The sequence below is a fragment of the Pelophylax lessonae genome, assembly GCF_965119305.1.
Source record: "Pelophylax lessonae genome assembly, chromosome: 1".
Lineage (NCBI taxonomy): Eukaryota > Metazoa > Chordata > Amphibia > Anura > Ranidae > Pelophylax > Pelophylax lessonae.
The window spans coordinates 705403260-705420124 of record NC_138768.1 but is presented as its reverse complement, the minus strand read 5'-3'; positions in this window follow the sequence as shown (position 1 = coordinate 705420124).

Genomic DNA, 16865 nt, shown 5'->3' with positions numbered 1-16865 from the left:
GCGGAATGGCTTAAAACTTTGTTACTTAAAAATCTCCATGGGCAACAATTTAATTTTTTTTACAGGTTACCTGTTTAGAGTTACAGAGGAGGTCTTGAGCTTGAATTATTACTCTCACTCTAACATTCGCGGTGATACTTCACAGGCGTTCACTTCTGCGTTCGGGGACGGGGCCCTTTTTATTGTTTATTTTATTTTTATTTTTTTACACTTTCCCTTTTAAAACATTTTTTTGATCACTTTTACTCCTATTATAAAGGAATGTAAACATCCTTTGTAATATGAATAGTGAATCACAGGTCCTCTTTATGGAGAGATATGGGGTCAATAAGACCTCAGATCTCTCCTCCAGGCTGGAAAAAAATAAATAAATAAAACAATCTCAGCTTTTCAGCTGAGATCACGTTAGTATTTGCAACTGCCAGCCCGAACGGGAAGTCATAATGTCATGCCTGAGCCTCCGAGAGTCATAGAGACTGCCAGAGACCATCTGGCCCTCGGTATTCTCTATGGTGTACTTCTGCCGCCAGCGGTGATCAAATACCACCAAAAGAAAGCTCTATTTGTGGGAAAAAAAACATCAATTTTGTTTGGGTACAGCATCACATGACCACACAGTTGTCAGTTAAAGTAATGCAGTGCCGTATCGCAAAAAATGGCCTGGTCATTAAGGGGGGGTAAATCTTGTAGAGGTCAAGTCAAATTACTACAGAAAACCAGTTTATGCCATGGGGTCCACATACTTTTTCTTGCCACTGTATAATCTGTATCCCAGAGTGTTTTTATAGAGCAGAACAATTAACAGTGTTTTGTATTATAGCCAGTTTGGCAGGCCAATGGGAATGAATGAACAAAAACACATGAATTATATTCTTGTGCTGGTGGTGAATGGGAAAAAAAAAGACCTACTGTATACCACTCTTTATCCTAACCTCTCACTACAGTTTAATTACTATGTAGAAGCACCAAGGCCAGGGGAAATCCTGAGGCCTTGTACTTTAAGTGTATCTTAAATGCTGGAGATCTGTGCAAGACAAGAGGGTGCACATAGATTACGTAAAGGTATTCCTTTTCCAGATAATGACACAGAAGTCTATTGTCCCAGCTTAGCTTGGGAGAAGAACATTGTGGCTGTCTTGAAAAGCACAATAAAGGTAGCCGGTCTTGATTTAAGAACACAGGTGTTGCTAGGATAAATGCCTACATTTAATGCCAGTGAATTCCCACTAATTTTAATGTTTTATAATATCAATTAATTATTACAGATTAAAGACGAATCTTACAAAAAAACACCTTCTAGTCCAATTATATTTTTTATTGAAGAGCCTGACCCCCTGGAAGCTAAAGAGTTTACTTTGTAATTCATTCTTTTCATGGACTTCAATGTTGACAGGTCTGCACTCCACCTTCTAGAATTCAAATTACTTTTATATTATAGAGAATATAGTGAGAAGATTGGAACACATAAAGATCAGTATAAAATCCACATAGGCGTGGACAGAACTCTGGTGGGTACATTTACTTGCTAGATAAGATGCCAGTGAATGACTTAGTGCGGGTTCACACTACCACGGCACGACTTCGGGGGCGACCTGTGAAGTCGCGTGCACCGCGACTTCGGCGTGACTTGCACGGACTTCATATAATGTCAATGCAAGTCGCTCCGATGTCGCCCCGAAGTAGTGCAGGAACTACTTTCTAAGTCAGAGTGACTTGAGTCGCTCCTATTAGAACGTTTCCCGTAGCACGCATGGACCGCGTCTTGTCAGGCTGACCAGTCGCCTGACAAGTCGCGGTTGTGTGAATGGGCACTTTAAGTGATTGTAAAGGCAGAAGGTTTTTTTTTAATCTTAATGCATTCTATGCATTAGGATAAAAAAAAAACTGTGTGCAGCAGCCCCCCTAATACATACTTGAGCCCATCTTTATCCAGTGATGTTGCAGGAATGGTGTTACACTAGGAGCCGGGGCGCTCTGTCTTTCTATTTATGTTTTTGCAGTTTTTAGTTATCTTGCTGGTGGACGGAGCAGCAGGGCACATCATACACCACACCGAGTTAACACCTTCCTTGGTGAATGTTTTAGGACTTGGTTAAGCACAATTCTGATCATTTAGGATCATCTCATTTTGTTGGGGTTTTACTTTGCTCTTACAGACTCATTGGACTCTAGTGCTATGTTGGTATCTTTTGTTAAAATGCCAGGGCAGTACAAAAACCCTGCAAATTACCCCTTTTTGGAAAGTAGACACCCAAAGATATTTGCTGAGAGTCATGTTGAGTCCATGGAAGTACACCTCAAAACAAATTCTTCTACTTCCAGTACCGGGACAAGGTTGTCCAGCACCCAGGGCAAGGATTCAGAATCCCCCCCCCCCCCCATGCCAAAGAATCGGTATACCACCCTGCATACATTTTTTCCCCATTGCTTCACTGTGCCCAGAGCAACTTCCCCTCCTGCCCACCCCTTGTCCCAGCCCTATATACTCTTCTGAGTATGGGGATTCTACATGTGTGAAACTTTTTGGGAGCCTAGCTAACTAGAGGGGCCCAAAACCGATGACCAATTTCAGGTTTTCAAAGGTCTTCATTTCCTAATTTCACATACCTATAGTGAGAACACTTTTTTTTTTTTTGAAAATCTTTTTATTGTTTCAAACAGAGAAACATAACAACACACAAACAATAGGTGCAAAAAGGTTCACATAGCAGTCTTGCAGCGCATGGTCATCATCAAGGCAAGCACATATAAAAAGGGGGAAAAGTGAGCCCACGCAGGCGATACCGCTGTATAGTGAGAACACTTAAGACATTTCCTATTCATAAACAAATGAAATGGGCAATATTTGACAGTTGAGTTAATTGTGAAAAGACTTTCACCCCTCCTGGGATTGTTGCTGAACTCTATCCAGTGGAAAAAAATTTCACAAGAAAGTGGACTTGTAGTTGACCCTTCCATCTCAATCTCAAACAAACATCTCACTGTACCTACTGAAGATGTTCCTTCTTTTAAAGATTCTGCTTACAGAACATTTGAGACGCTTTCAAAGGCTTTTTTTTATTCTTGCAGGCCAAGCTCTGCAACCAGCTATTGCCAAGATTTCTATTTGTCAAACTGCAGCTAATTGGACTATAGCAGTGAAAAAGCAACAGAATCCTTTATTCCAGAACCGTACTTTAGTAGAACGCTTACAGCAATTATCCCCTTCTTTTTATCACACCGTATTTGCGCAGCGGTCTTCCAAACGCAATTTTTTTGGAAAAAAATCAATTTTTTGAATTAAAAAATAAGAAACCAGTAAAGTTAGCCAAATTTTTTTCCATAATGTGAAAGATAATGTTACGCCAAGTAAATAGATACCCAACATGTCATGCTTCAAAATTGTGCACGCTCACAGAATGACAAACTTTGGTACTTAAAATCCCCATTGGCGACATTTTAAACATTTCTACAGGTTGCCATCTTAGAGTTACAGAGGAGGTCTAGGGCTCAAATTATTGCTCTTGCTCCATCGATCGCGGCGATACCTCACATGTGTGGTTTGAACACAGTTTACATATGTGGGCAGGGTTTCCGTATGCGTTCGCTTCTGCACGCAAGCTAATGGGGACAGGGCGCTTTAATTTTATTTATTTTTACTATTTATTTTATTTATTATTTTTTATTTTTACACGGTTTTTAAAAAAAAAAATTATCATTTTTATTTCTATTACAATTCCTTGTAATAGAAATAGGCAAGACAGGACCTCTTTTTTGTGAGATCTGGCGTCAAATCTCACAAGTACACTAAAAGATATAAAAAAAAAAAAAAAAAAAGGGACCTTTAAGCTGGTTGCCAGGCAACAATGTTTGCCGTAGCTCTGGTCCTCCAAGACCATAGAGTCGAGTGAAGGCAAGCTTGCCCTCACTTGACATCCTGTCTGTGAGGATCCGGGACCGGATAGTTTTCCCCGCTGCCGGGGGGTCCGGTGAGCGGGGAAAAGGACCGGGACGCGGCAGGAGGGGGGGCACCTCTTCCGCCATCCCGGAAGGGTTATCTTGCAGCGAATCCGCCGCTGGGACCACCCTTATCGGAAAGCCGATCGCCTGCAGTTTAAAAAAATACCAGGGTTATGGCAGCTATCTGCTGCCATAACACAGGTATTTAGGTTTAAACACAGGATGTATATATACATTGGCCGGTAGGGAGGTGGTTAAAGTTCTCTGTTCTTTAGGTAGGGATTTTTTGTATACATTTTTGTAAGGATGTGGTACCAGACAGACGTAATTAAACAGGCTGAGGTTAGAAGCTGATTGGTTTATCTGCAGAATTGTGGCAAATTTTGCCCTTTCTAGTTTTTTTAAATAAACTCCTTTGTATCTAACACGTAGAAGGCCTCCCATAGGGACTCCTTCCTCCCATAATTAATGTAACGCTTATCATGGCTGCTGATCCCTGATAGCGTTGTCAGATTACGTGCCTCTTTCATTCTGTTGTGTATTCAGGGTCTCTGCATCTCCCCCTCTCCCCCACTCCCCCTCCCTCTCCCTGTCATTTCTGTAGTCTGAGTGTCTGAGCCAATCTCCTCTCTGCCCCTCCTGCTTGATTGAGTATTCTGCTGCTCCTCCCCTTTGGTAAAGTGGTTGTAATGTAAAATCTGTTATATACTTTTATCCTCTCTGTTTCAGGAACATAGTAAATACAGTGTGTGTATTTTTTTTAAAATTATAAAGCTAAATACCTTCTTCGCTCAGCTCTGCTGTGTAGTCACATGTCCTCCCTCTGCTAGCTTGCATACGTCAGAGGGGAATCTCAGCCCCTCCCACTGTACTCCTTAGATCAAGAAAGAGAGCAGAGAGAGGACATGTGATCATACAGCAGAGCTAGGCAAAGAAGGTATTTAGCCTTATAATTTAAAAAAGAAAAAAAAAAAAAAACACACACACACACACACACACACACACACTGTATTTAATATGTTCCTCAAACAGAGAGGATAACAGAAAATAATAGATGTGACTTTCCAACTAGACATGTGCAGAATGGAAACATTTGTTTAGTTTCAGGTAGATTTGTTATGTTAATCATTTCATTTCATTGATTTGTTTTGAAATTCTTTTAGTTTTGTTTTGTTTTCTTAAAATTACATTTGGCCTGTGAGCAGTAGCTGGTTGTTAAGGAGCGGGTCGGGAAGCCGGCTGCCACGTCCTTAACAACTGATGACTCATCAGCTATCAGCAGGCTTCCTCAATGACAGCTGAACTGTGAACAAAAGAATGCCAGCAATAAAAAATTCAGGAAAAACAGCGTGGGATCCCCTCCTAATCCATACCAGACCTATATCCGAGCATTTGTCAATGTGTCAAAAACTCATGTTGTGTCTTTACTGACTTTTTACACTTATTTGGTGAATGGGTAGAGGTGCTATTTACCCCATACTCATTAACAAGGGGGGGGGGCAGGATCTGGGGGCCCCCTTGTTAAAGGTGGCTTACAGATTCCAAAAAGGCCCCCACCCGCAGACCCGGGGGTTGTGGGGAAGAGGCCCTTGTCCCCATCAACATGAGAACAGCACCCCCCATGTTGAGGACAGGTGGCCTTGTATGGTTCAGGAGGGGGGCGGGCGCTCGCTTATCGTCCCCCTTTCCTGGCCCACACTGGGTTTTTTCAGAATTTTTTATTACTGGCATTTTTTATTTACTATTTAGCTGTCAGTGTGGAAGCCTGCTGACAGCTGATGAGTCATCAGTTGTTAAGGATGAGGCGGCCCGCTCCTTAACAACCAGCTTTTCTTCACACCATTTTAATTGGTCGATCATTTTTTGAACGATCCGAATTCGAATCATTCAGAGAATTTGGAATTCATTAGAAGACAAAAATATGAAACAAAATTTAACGAAATTCAACTAAATTCATTACGATTTCATTCGTACAAGCCCGATTCCAAAAAGGTTGGGACACTGTACAAATTGTGAATAAAAACAGCATGCAATGATGTGGAAGTTTCAGAATACAACATAGATGACATAGCAATTGTTTAAACTGAAAAAATGTATAATTTTAAGGGAAAAATAAGTTGATTTTACATTTCATGGCATCAACACATCTCAAAAAAGTTGGGATAAGGCCATGTTTACCACTGTGTGGCATCCCCTCTTCTTTTTATAACAATCTGCAAACGTCTGGGGACTGAGGAGACAAGTTGCTCAAGTTTAGGAATAGGAATGTTGTCCCGTTCTTGTCTAAAACAGGCTTCTAGTTGCTCAACTGTCTTAGGTCTTCTTTGTTGCATCTTCCTCTTTATGATGCGCCAAATGTTTTCTATAGGTGAAAGATCTGGACTTCAGGCTGGCCATTTCAGTACCCGGATCCTTCTTCTACGCAGCCATGATGTTGTAATTGATGCAGTATGTGGTCTGGCATTGTCATGTTGGAAAATGCAAGGGCTTCCGTGAAAGAGACGACGTCTGGATGGGAGCATATGTTGTTCTAGAACTTGGATATACCTTTCAGCATTGACGGTGCCTTTCCAGATGTGTAAGCTGCCCATGCCACACGCACTCATGCAACCCCATACCATCAAAGATGCAGGCTTCTGAACTAAGCGCTGATAACAACTTGGGTTGTCCCTGTCCTCTTTAGTCCAGATGACATGGCGCCCCAGTTTTCCAAAAAGAACTGCAAATTTTGATTCGTCTGACCAGAGAACAGTTTTCCACTTTGACACAAACCATTTTAAATGAGCCTTGGCCCAGAGAAAACGCCTGTGCTTCTGGATCATGTTTAAATATGGCTTCTTTTCTGGCCTATAGAGTTTTAGCCGGCAATGGTGAATGGCACGGTGGATTGTGTTTACCGACAATGTGTTCTGGAAGTATTCCTGAGCCCATGTTGTGATTTCCATTACAGTAGCATTCCTGTATGTGATGCAGTGCCGTCTAAGGGCCCGAAGATCACGGGCATCCAGTTTGGTTTTCTTGCCTTGACCCTTACGCACAGAGATTGTTCCAGATTCTCTGAATCTTTGGATGATATTATGTACTGTAGATGATGATAACTTCAAACTCTTTGCAATTTTTCTCTGAGAAACTCCTCTCTGATATTGCTCCACTATTTTTTGCTGCAGCATTGGGGGAATCGGTGACCCTCTGCCCAATCATGTTGCCAATTGACCTAATAAGTTGCAAATTAGTCCTCCAGCTATTCCTTATATGTACATTTAACTTTTCCGGGCCTCTTATTGTTACCTGTCCCAACTTTTTTGGAATGTGTAGCTCTCATGAAATCCAAAATGAGCCAATATTTGGCATGACATTTCAAAATGTCTCACTTTCAACATTTGATATGTTGTCTATATTATATTGTGAATAAAATATAAGATTATGAGATTTGTAAATTAGTCCATTCCTTTTTTACTCACAATTTGTACAGTGTCCCAACTTTTTTGGAATTGGATTGTAGATATAGATACATCTGGATCTCCGAATAACCAAAAACTTGTCCGAATTTATATTGAGACCTAAATAGGGTTGAGCGGACACCTAGATGTCCGTGTTCGACGGGTTCGGCCGAACTTTAAAAAAAAGTCCGGGTCCGTGTCCCGGACTTTTACCGAACTTTTCCCGGACACCGAACCCCATTGAAGTCAATGGGGACCCGAACTTTAAGGCACTAAAATGGCTCTAAAACACCAATGGAAAGGGCTAGAGTGCTGCAAATGGCAGCAAAACGTAGTTAAGAGCATGGCAAGTGTTCTGCAAACAAATGTGGATAGGGAAATAACTTAAAACAACAAAAAAAAAAACAGAAAAATAAAACAATGTTCTTCATCTCTGAAGGACGAGGCCCATAAGGAGTAGGAGGGAGGTTGAGGTGGTGGTGGATGTGGCGGTGTCATAGGCGTGCGCACAGGGTGTGCCTGGTGTACCTGGGCACACCCTAATCACCTAGGGCACATAGCATTATCGCTCTGTTTGCCAGTGAGGAGATGGGAAAGATCTCCCTCGCACCTGCTCTGCTCTATTTCTCTTTGCCAGCAGGGAGAGTAATGTATCGGGGCCATGTACATGTAGGCAAACACATGCATGTGTATTTCAACTTTGGGGTGCACACCCTAATGCAATAGGCTGCGCACACCTATGGGCGGTGTAGGTGGAAGCGGCGGTGGAGGAGGACCAGGGCCGGATTAAGAGCATCATGGTCTTGGTGCTGAGGATTTTGAAGGGCCTTAAGGGCCGTGCCTTGGCATGCACCCAGAGGAGGAAGGGTGCAGCCATGCATGCCTAATTCAACATGGGATGCTGTCTCTGAAGCCCATAAACACATCCATGCATCGGCAACTGTCCCTCCTTGTCCGGCCTTCGCGCTGTGTGGGGAGGTTCTGAGGGTGCTGCCTGGGGAAGCGAGCATAGAAGCCAGACTTCTGTGTTTACAAGTGACAGAAGAGCGGTCACAGTGAATATGGCCAACCCGGGGCCTATATAAAAGGTAGGGGCCTGCATGGAGCTGCAGCTCCAATAGCCCCTACGTTAATCTGGCCCTGAGGAGGAGGACGAGGTAGCCAACACTGCTTCTTTTCACAAATTTTAAATGAGGGTACACCCCAAAAGAGTGAGAAAGAGCAAAAATGGAACAATGGCTGGGTAAGGTCGGTATCCATTGCTATTCTGCACAAGGTACGGAAAAGTCCCGTGGGATCCATGCCTGGTTCATTTTAATGAACGAGAGCTTGTCCACATTGTCTCTGGACAGGCGGCTGCGCTTGTCTGTTATAACACCCCCAGCCGTGCTAAATACCCGTTCAGATAATACACTGGCTGCAGGGCACGCCAGCACCTCCAAGGCGTAAAGGGCAAGCTCAGGCCATGTGCCCAATTTGGAGACCCAGAAGTTGAAGGGGGCAGACCCCTCATTCACTACATGTAGGCGTGTGCACACATACTGCTCCACCATGTTGGTAAAATGCTGCCTCCTGCTAAGACGTTCCATCTGAGCTGCTGGTGCTGCTGTTTGTTGTGGCGTGCTGACAAAGCTTTTCCACATTTCGGCCATGCTAACCCTGCCTTCTGAGGTGCTGGCGGTGCCCTGGTTGAGTTGGCGACCTCCTCCTCCTCCTCCTCTGCCTTGTGCTTCCACTGTGGCCCCGCTGTCAGATGGGAATGCCAGCAGCATCGCGTCTACCAGCGTGCGCTTGTACTCGCGCATCTTGCGATCGCGCTCCAGTGAGTGAATTAAGGACGGTACGTTGTCCTTGTAACGGGGATCCAGCAGCGTGGCCACCCAGTAATCAGCACAAGTTAGAATGTGGGCAACTCGGCGGTCGTTGTGGAGACACTGCAGCATGTAATCGCTCATGTGTGCCAGGCTGCCCAGAGGCGACGAAAGGCTGTCCTCTGTGGGAGGTGTATCGTCCGTGTCCTCTGTATCCCCCCCAGCCACGCACCAGTGATGGCCATGAGCTGGCCTGGGTGCCACCCTGCTGTGAACATGGTTCCATCTCCTCCTCCAGCTCCTCCTCCTCCTCATCCTCCTCATCCTCCAGAATTGTGCCCCTGCTGGACAATTGTGTCCCTGGCGTTTGTGTGTGCAGGAACCCACCCTCGGAGCCCCTTGCGAATGACTGCCCTGAAAGCCTTTGAAATGTTACCTCTTCATCCTCCTCCTCCTCCTCCTCATTCTGTGCCACATCCTCTTCCATCATCGCCCGAATTGTTTTTTCAAGGAGGCATAGAAGTGGGATAGTTAAGCTGAGAACGGCGTCATTGCCACTGGCCATGTTGGTGGAGTACTCAAAACAGCGCAACAAGGCACAATATATGCAAATGTCAAATATGCAAACTATGCCGCAATTTAATGTTTTTTACACCAAAAGGGTGTGTATTGAATAGCGGAATAGGATAAAAAACTGTGTATCTCACACGTACAAACACAGACTAGGCCCGATTAAATTTTTTCCTACCCTAAAGGGAGGATGAGGAAGAGGAGTATGGAACAGGCAGCACCCTCAAATCTTCAGAAGTATGAGATGAACCCCAAAAACTTGGAAAGGTGGATCTCACACGTACCGACACAGACTATTCCGCAATTTAATTGAGCCCCAAAGGTTTTTATTGAATAGCGGAATAGGAAATATGATCAAAAAAAAGTGTATGTTTTTCACACGTACAGAAGCACACTAGGCCCCAATTACTATTGTTTGTACACCTAAAAGGATGGATGAGGAAGAGGAGGAGGAGGAGTATAGAACAGGCAGCACCCTCAAAGCTTCAGAAGTATGAGATGAACCCCAAAAACTTGGAAAGGTGGATCTCACACGTACCGACACAGACTATTCCGCAATTTAATTGAGCCCCAAAGGTTTTTATTGAATAGCGGAATAGGAAATATGATCAAAAAAAAGTGTATGTTTTTCACACGTACAGAAGCACACTAGGCCCCAATTACTATTGTTTGTACACCTAAAAGGATGGATGAGGAAGAGGAGGAGGAGGAGTATAGAACAGGCAGCACCCTCAAAGCTTCAGAAGTATGAGATGAACCCCAAAAACTTGGAAAGGTGGATCTCACACGTACCGACACAGACTATTCCGCAATTTAATTGAGCCCCAAAGGTTTTTATTGAATAGCGGAATAGGAAATATGATCAAAAAAAAGTGTATGTTTTTCACACGTACAGAAGCACACTAGGCCCCAATTACTATTGTTTGTACACCTAAAAGGATGGATGAGGAGGAGGAGGAGGAGGAGGAGTATAGAACAGGCAGCACCCTCAAAGCTTCAGAAGTATGAGATGAACCCCAAAAACTTGGAAAGGTGGATCTCACACGTACCGACACAGACTATTCCGCAATTTAATTGAGCCCCAAAGGTTTTTATTGAATAGCGGAATAGGAAATATGATCAAAAAAAAGTGTATGTTTTTCACACGTACAGAAGCACACTAGGCCCCAATTACTATTGTTTGTACACCTAAAAGGATGGATGAGGAAGAGGAGGAGGAGGAGTATAGAACAGGCAGCACCCTCAAAGCTTCAGAAGTATGAGATGAACCCCAAAAACTTGGAAAGGTGGATCTCACACGTACCGACACAGACTATTCCTCAATTTAATTGAGCCCCAAAGGTTTTTATTGAATAGCGGAATAGGAAATATGATCAAAAAAAAGTGTATGTTTTTCACACGTACAGAAGCACACTAGGCCCCAATTACTATTGTTTGTACACCTAAAAGGATGGATGAGGAGGAGGAGGAGGAGGAGGAGGAGTATAGAACAGGCAGCACCCTCAAAGCTTCAGAAGTATGAGATGAACCCCAAAAACTTGGAAAGGTGGATCTCACACGTACCGACACAGACTATTCCGCAATTTAATTGAGCCCCAAAGGTTTTTATTGAATAGCGGAATAGGAAATATGATCAAAAAAAAGTGTATGTTTTTCACACGTACAGAAGCACACTAGGCCCCAATTACTATTGTTTGTACACCTAAAAGGATGGATGAGGAGGAGGAGGAGGAGGAGTATAGAACAGGCAGCACCCTCAAAGCTTCAGAAGTATGAGATGAACCCCAAAAAACTTGGAAAGGTGGATCTCACACGTACCGACACAGACTATTCCGCAATTTAATTGAGCCCCAAAGGTTTTTATTGAATAGCGGAATAGGAAATATGATCAAAAAAAAGTGTATGTTTTTCACACGTACAGAAGCACACTAGGCCCCAATTACTATTGTTTGTACACCTAAAAGGATGGATGAGGAGGAGGAGGAGGAGGAGTATAGAACAGGCAGCACCCTCAAAGCTTCAGAAGTATGAGATGAACCCCAAAAACTTGGAAAGGTGGATCTCACACGTACCGACACAGACTATTCCTCAATTTAATTGAGCCCCAAAGGTTTTTATAGAATAGCGGAATAGGAAATATGATCAAAAAAAGTGTATGTTTTTCACACGTACAGAAGCACACTAGGCCCCAATTACTATTGTTTGTACACCTAAAAGGATGGATGAGGAGGAGGAGGAGGAGTATAGAACAGGCAGCACCCTCAAAGCTTCAGAAGTATGAGATTGTGTTCACTGTACCCCACAAAGATTGTGTTCACTGTACCCCACAAAGATTGTGTTCACTGTACCCCACAAAGGTTTTGTTCACTGCACCCCACAAAGATTGTGTTCACTGCACTCCAAAAGGATTGTCTTCACTGCACCCCACAAAGATTGTGTTCACTGTACCCCACAAAGGTTTTGTTCACTGCACCCCACAAAGATTGTGTTCACTGTACCCCACAAAGGTTTTGTTCACTGCACCCCACAAAAATTGTGTTCACTGTACCCCCCAAAGATTTTGTTCACTGCACCCCACAAGGATTGTCTTCACTGCACCCCACAAGGATTGTCTTCACTGCACCTCACAAAGATTGTGTTCACTGTACCCCACAAAGGTTTTGTTCACTGCACCCCACAAAGATTGTGTTCACTGTACCCCACAAAGGTTTTGTTCACTGCACCCCACAAAGATTGTGTTCACTGTACCCCCCAAAGATTGTGTTCACTGCACCCCACAAGGATTGTCTTCACTGCACCCCACAAGGATTGTCTTCACTGCACCCCACAAGGATTGTCTTCACTGCACCCCACAAAGATTGTGTTCACTGTACCCCACAAAGATTTTGTTCACTGCACTCCAAAAGGATTGTCTTCACTGCACCCCACAAAGATTGTGTTCACTGTACCCCACAAAGGTTTTGTTCACTGCACCCCACAAAGATTGTGTTCACTGTACCCCACAAAGGTTTTGTTCACTGCACCCCACAAAAATTGTGTTCACTGTACCCCCCAAAGATTTTGTTCACTGCACCCCACAAGGATTGTCTTCACTGCACCCCACAAGGATTGTCTTCACTGCACCTCACAAAGATTGTGTTCACTGTACCCCACAAAGGTTGTGTTCACTGCACCCCACAAAGGTTTTGTTCACTGCACCCCACAAAGATTGTGTTCACTGCACCCCACAAAGATTGTGTTCACTGCACCCCACAAAGGTTGTGTTCACTGTACCCCACAAAGATTGTGTTCACTGTACCCCACAAAGGTTTTGTTCACTGCACCCCACAAAGATTGTGTTCACTGTACCCCACAAAGGTTGTGTTCACTGCACCCCACAAAGGTTTTGTTCACTGCACCCCACAAAGATTGTGTTCACTGCACCCCACAAAGATTGTGTTCACTGTACCCCACAAAGGTTTTGTTCACTGCACCCCACAAAGATTGTGTTCACTGTACCCCACAAAGGTTTTGTTCACTGCACCCCACAAAAATTGTGTTCACTGTACCCCCCAAAGATTTTGTTCACTGCACCCCACAAGGATTGTCTTCACTGCACCCCACAAGGATTGTCTTCACTGCACCCCACAAGGATTGTCTTCACTGCACCTCACAAAGATTGCGTTCACTGTACCCCACAAAGGTTGTGTTCACTGCACCCCACAAAGGTTTTGTTCACTGCACCCCACAAAGATTGTGTTCACTGCACCCCACAAAGATTGTGTTCACTGTACCCCACAAAGGTTTTGTTCACTGCACCCCACAAAGATTGTGTTCACTGTACCCCACAAAGGTTGTGTTCACTGCACCCCACAAAGGTTTTGTTCACTGCACCCCACAAAGATTGTGTTCACTGCACCCCACAAAGATTGTGTTCACTGTACCCCACAAAGGTTTTGTTCACTGCACCCCACAAAGATTGTGTTCACTGTACCCCACAAAGGTTGTGTTCACTGCACCCCACAAAGGTTTTGTTCACTGCACCCCACAAAGGTTTTGTTCACTGTACCCCACAAAGGTTTTGTTCACTGCACCCCACAAAGATTGTGTTCACTGTACCCCACAAAGGTTTTGTTCACTGCACCCCACAAAGATTGTGTTCACTGTACCCCCCAAAGATTTTGTTCACTGCACCCCACAAGGATTGTCTTCACTGCACCCCACAAGGATTGTCTTCACTGCACCCCACAAAGATTGTGTTCACTGCACCCCACAAAGGTTTTGTTCACTGCACCCCACAAAGATTGTGTTCACTGTACCCCCCCAAAGATTTTGTTCACTGCACCCCACAAGGATTGTCTTCTCTGCACCCCACAAAGATTGTGTTCACTGTACCCCCCAAAGATTTTGTTCACTGCACCCCACAAGGATTGTCTTCACTGCACCCCACAAGGATTGTCTTCACTGCACCCCACAAAGATTGTGTTCACTGTACCCCCACAAAGGTTTTGTTCACTGCACCCCACAAAGATTTTGTTCACTGCACTCCAAAAGGATTGTGTTCACTGCACCCCAAAAAGATTGTGTTCACTGCAGCCCACACACAGAAAAATGGATGTGGATCACTGACACCTGCCTATCTCCTATCCCACACCACACAGCAATATCGATTGTAGTTTGTAGAACACAGTTTCCCTAAAATTCAGCAGACTCTGTCCCTAACAGGATTGAGAAGAGATCGTAGATCAGGAGAACTAAGTGCAGACCCCACCCCACACAGCAATATCGATTGTAGTTTGTAGAACACTCTGACCCTAAAATTCAGCAGCAGCCTCTCCCTAACAGGATTGAGAAGAGATCGTAGATCAGGATTGAGTGCAGACCCCACCCCCCACACAGCAATATCGATTGTAGTTTGCAGAAGACACTGACCCTATAATTCAGCAGACTCTATCCCTAAAATGCCTACAACTCGCCCTGCCTAAACACTCCGACCTGTCCCTCAATTCTATCCGGACACAAATGGTTTTTTCCTGCCTATCTTTCCCTAATCAGCAGCCAGCACGTTGATGTGTGCTCTGTCCCTGATCTAAGCAGCATAATGACGCCGCTGCGGCTGCCTCGAACTTATAAAGACTTGGTCACATGCTTCAGATGGCCAATCACAGCTACTGAGACATTTGCAGGCATGGCTGGGATGGCTTAAGGCACACCAGTTAAACGATTGTTGATTGGCTGTTGAAAGCCCGCCATGAAAAGAGCGCCAAAGCATGCAAAACCCGGAAATAAAACGACCGAACACGGATTTTTACCCGAATATACAGTAAAGTGTCCGTGTTCGTGTTCGGGTAACAAAAATCCAATTATTCGGTACGAACACGAATAATACAGTCCGTGTTCGCTCAACACTAGACCTAAATTAATTGTACATGTCTATTTACAAACACTATGAATCCTAGAGATTACTATGTGCCTTGCAATCTGTCCTTCCTATAGTCAGGTCTTGACCAGAACTTGGCCCTAAGTACCTGAAAGGAAAGATTTAAGGTCTTGTCCATTTTTTCCCAAAAACCTCTGGCCTCGCTTTCCCCTTGTAAAAACATTTATTCAAGGTGTATCTAAACTCAGGGAAGTCTCTTTGGATGATTTCTACTGCAAAGTACACTTTTTGGTGGCTATCATTAGAGATGTATAGAACTTAGCATGTTCGCGTTCGCCGCTGCCGGCGAACATATGCGATGTTCGGTCCGCCCCCCATAAGACATCATTGAGGCAAACTTTGACCCTGAACTTTACAGTCAGCAGACACATTTCCAGCCAATCAGCATACCTCCCTCCCACACCCTCCCACCTCCTATAAATAAGCAAGGGCAGCATCCATCTTAGATCATTCTGAAGCAGTGTGTGTAGTGAGAGTAGGGAGAGAGCTGCTGCTGCTGCTGCTGCTGCTGCTGTTAGGCTAGGGACAGTTAGTCAGTGTTCCTGGTCTTGCAGTGTTCTTGGTCCACTACTGCTGTAATATCAGCACCCCAAAAAGCCCTTCTAAGGGCTGGTATTTGTGTTTTTTTTTATATATATTGTAAGGGATTAGCTCGGTGGTAGGCGTGGATGACCCCTTTGGGGGTGCGTTTTCACAGAGAGATAGCCGACAAGTGCTTGCAAACAAACAGTGTGGTTTATTAAATGGTGTTTTCTTCACCAGGCTGTATGCAGCAAAACATCCAAAATAAAATAAAACACAAAATAAATCCTTGCCTCTGTGGGCGGCTACCTTCTCACAGCTGGAACCTACCTAAGAAGTCTTTCCAACCTACTGTTGGGCCGACACTGCTGATCCTACAGCAGACACTCAAATGTCCATTTGTTTGCTTTTCACACAGCACAAACATTGTCCATTGAACATGTCCCTTTGCTCTTCACACTCTTCACATGGAACACTTCTCTTCACACTCTTCACATGGAACACTTTGTCTTCTCACCTTTGAGACGTCTTCACTCGTGGTTACCCTCCTTAGCTTCACATCGCTGTAGGGGGTCTTCTCCCATGCTCACCAGCTTGTCGGGAGGCACACATCCGACTGTCCCCCTCTCCCAGCCCACACGGCGACAGGCGGCAGCAGTCCTTCTCCCATGCCCACACGGCGTCGGGAGGTACACGTATGTCTGTCCTCCTCTTCCCAGCTCACACAGCGACAGGAGGCAGCACTCAATAGATTTTCTCTGGACAAATTATAGAGTCCTTGATCTCCTCATTCTGAACAGCTGAATGGTTTTCAACTTCCTGCTGGCTCTCTCTGCAGCCAACACCCTATAGTATCAGTGAACTTTCAAAGCAGGTGGGAATGTGTCTCCTCTCAGTGACTACATTCCCAGATTTACCTGACTTCCTGTCACATACCCCCCCCTCTTGTTTCAACCCTAGGGTTGGGACACATATTTCCAGGCACGCATGTGTCAGGCACTGCTGACTCACTGATAAGCCTCCTATTATCCTCAAGCTTCCGGATGAAACTGTTTTGTCATCTTCATTGACAGATTTCTCATAAATGCCACACAGTTTGTCTCTCATCTCATATACACATTCTTCAACTGCATTTTTGGCATCATTTTGCTCCTTCTCGTTTCT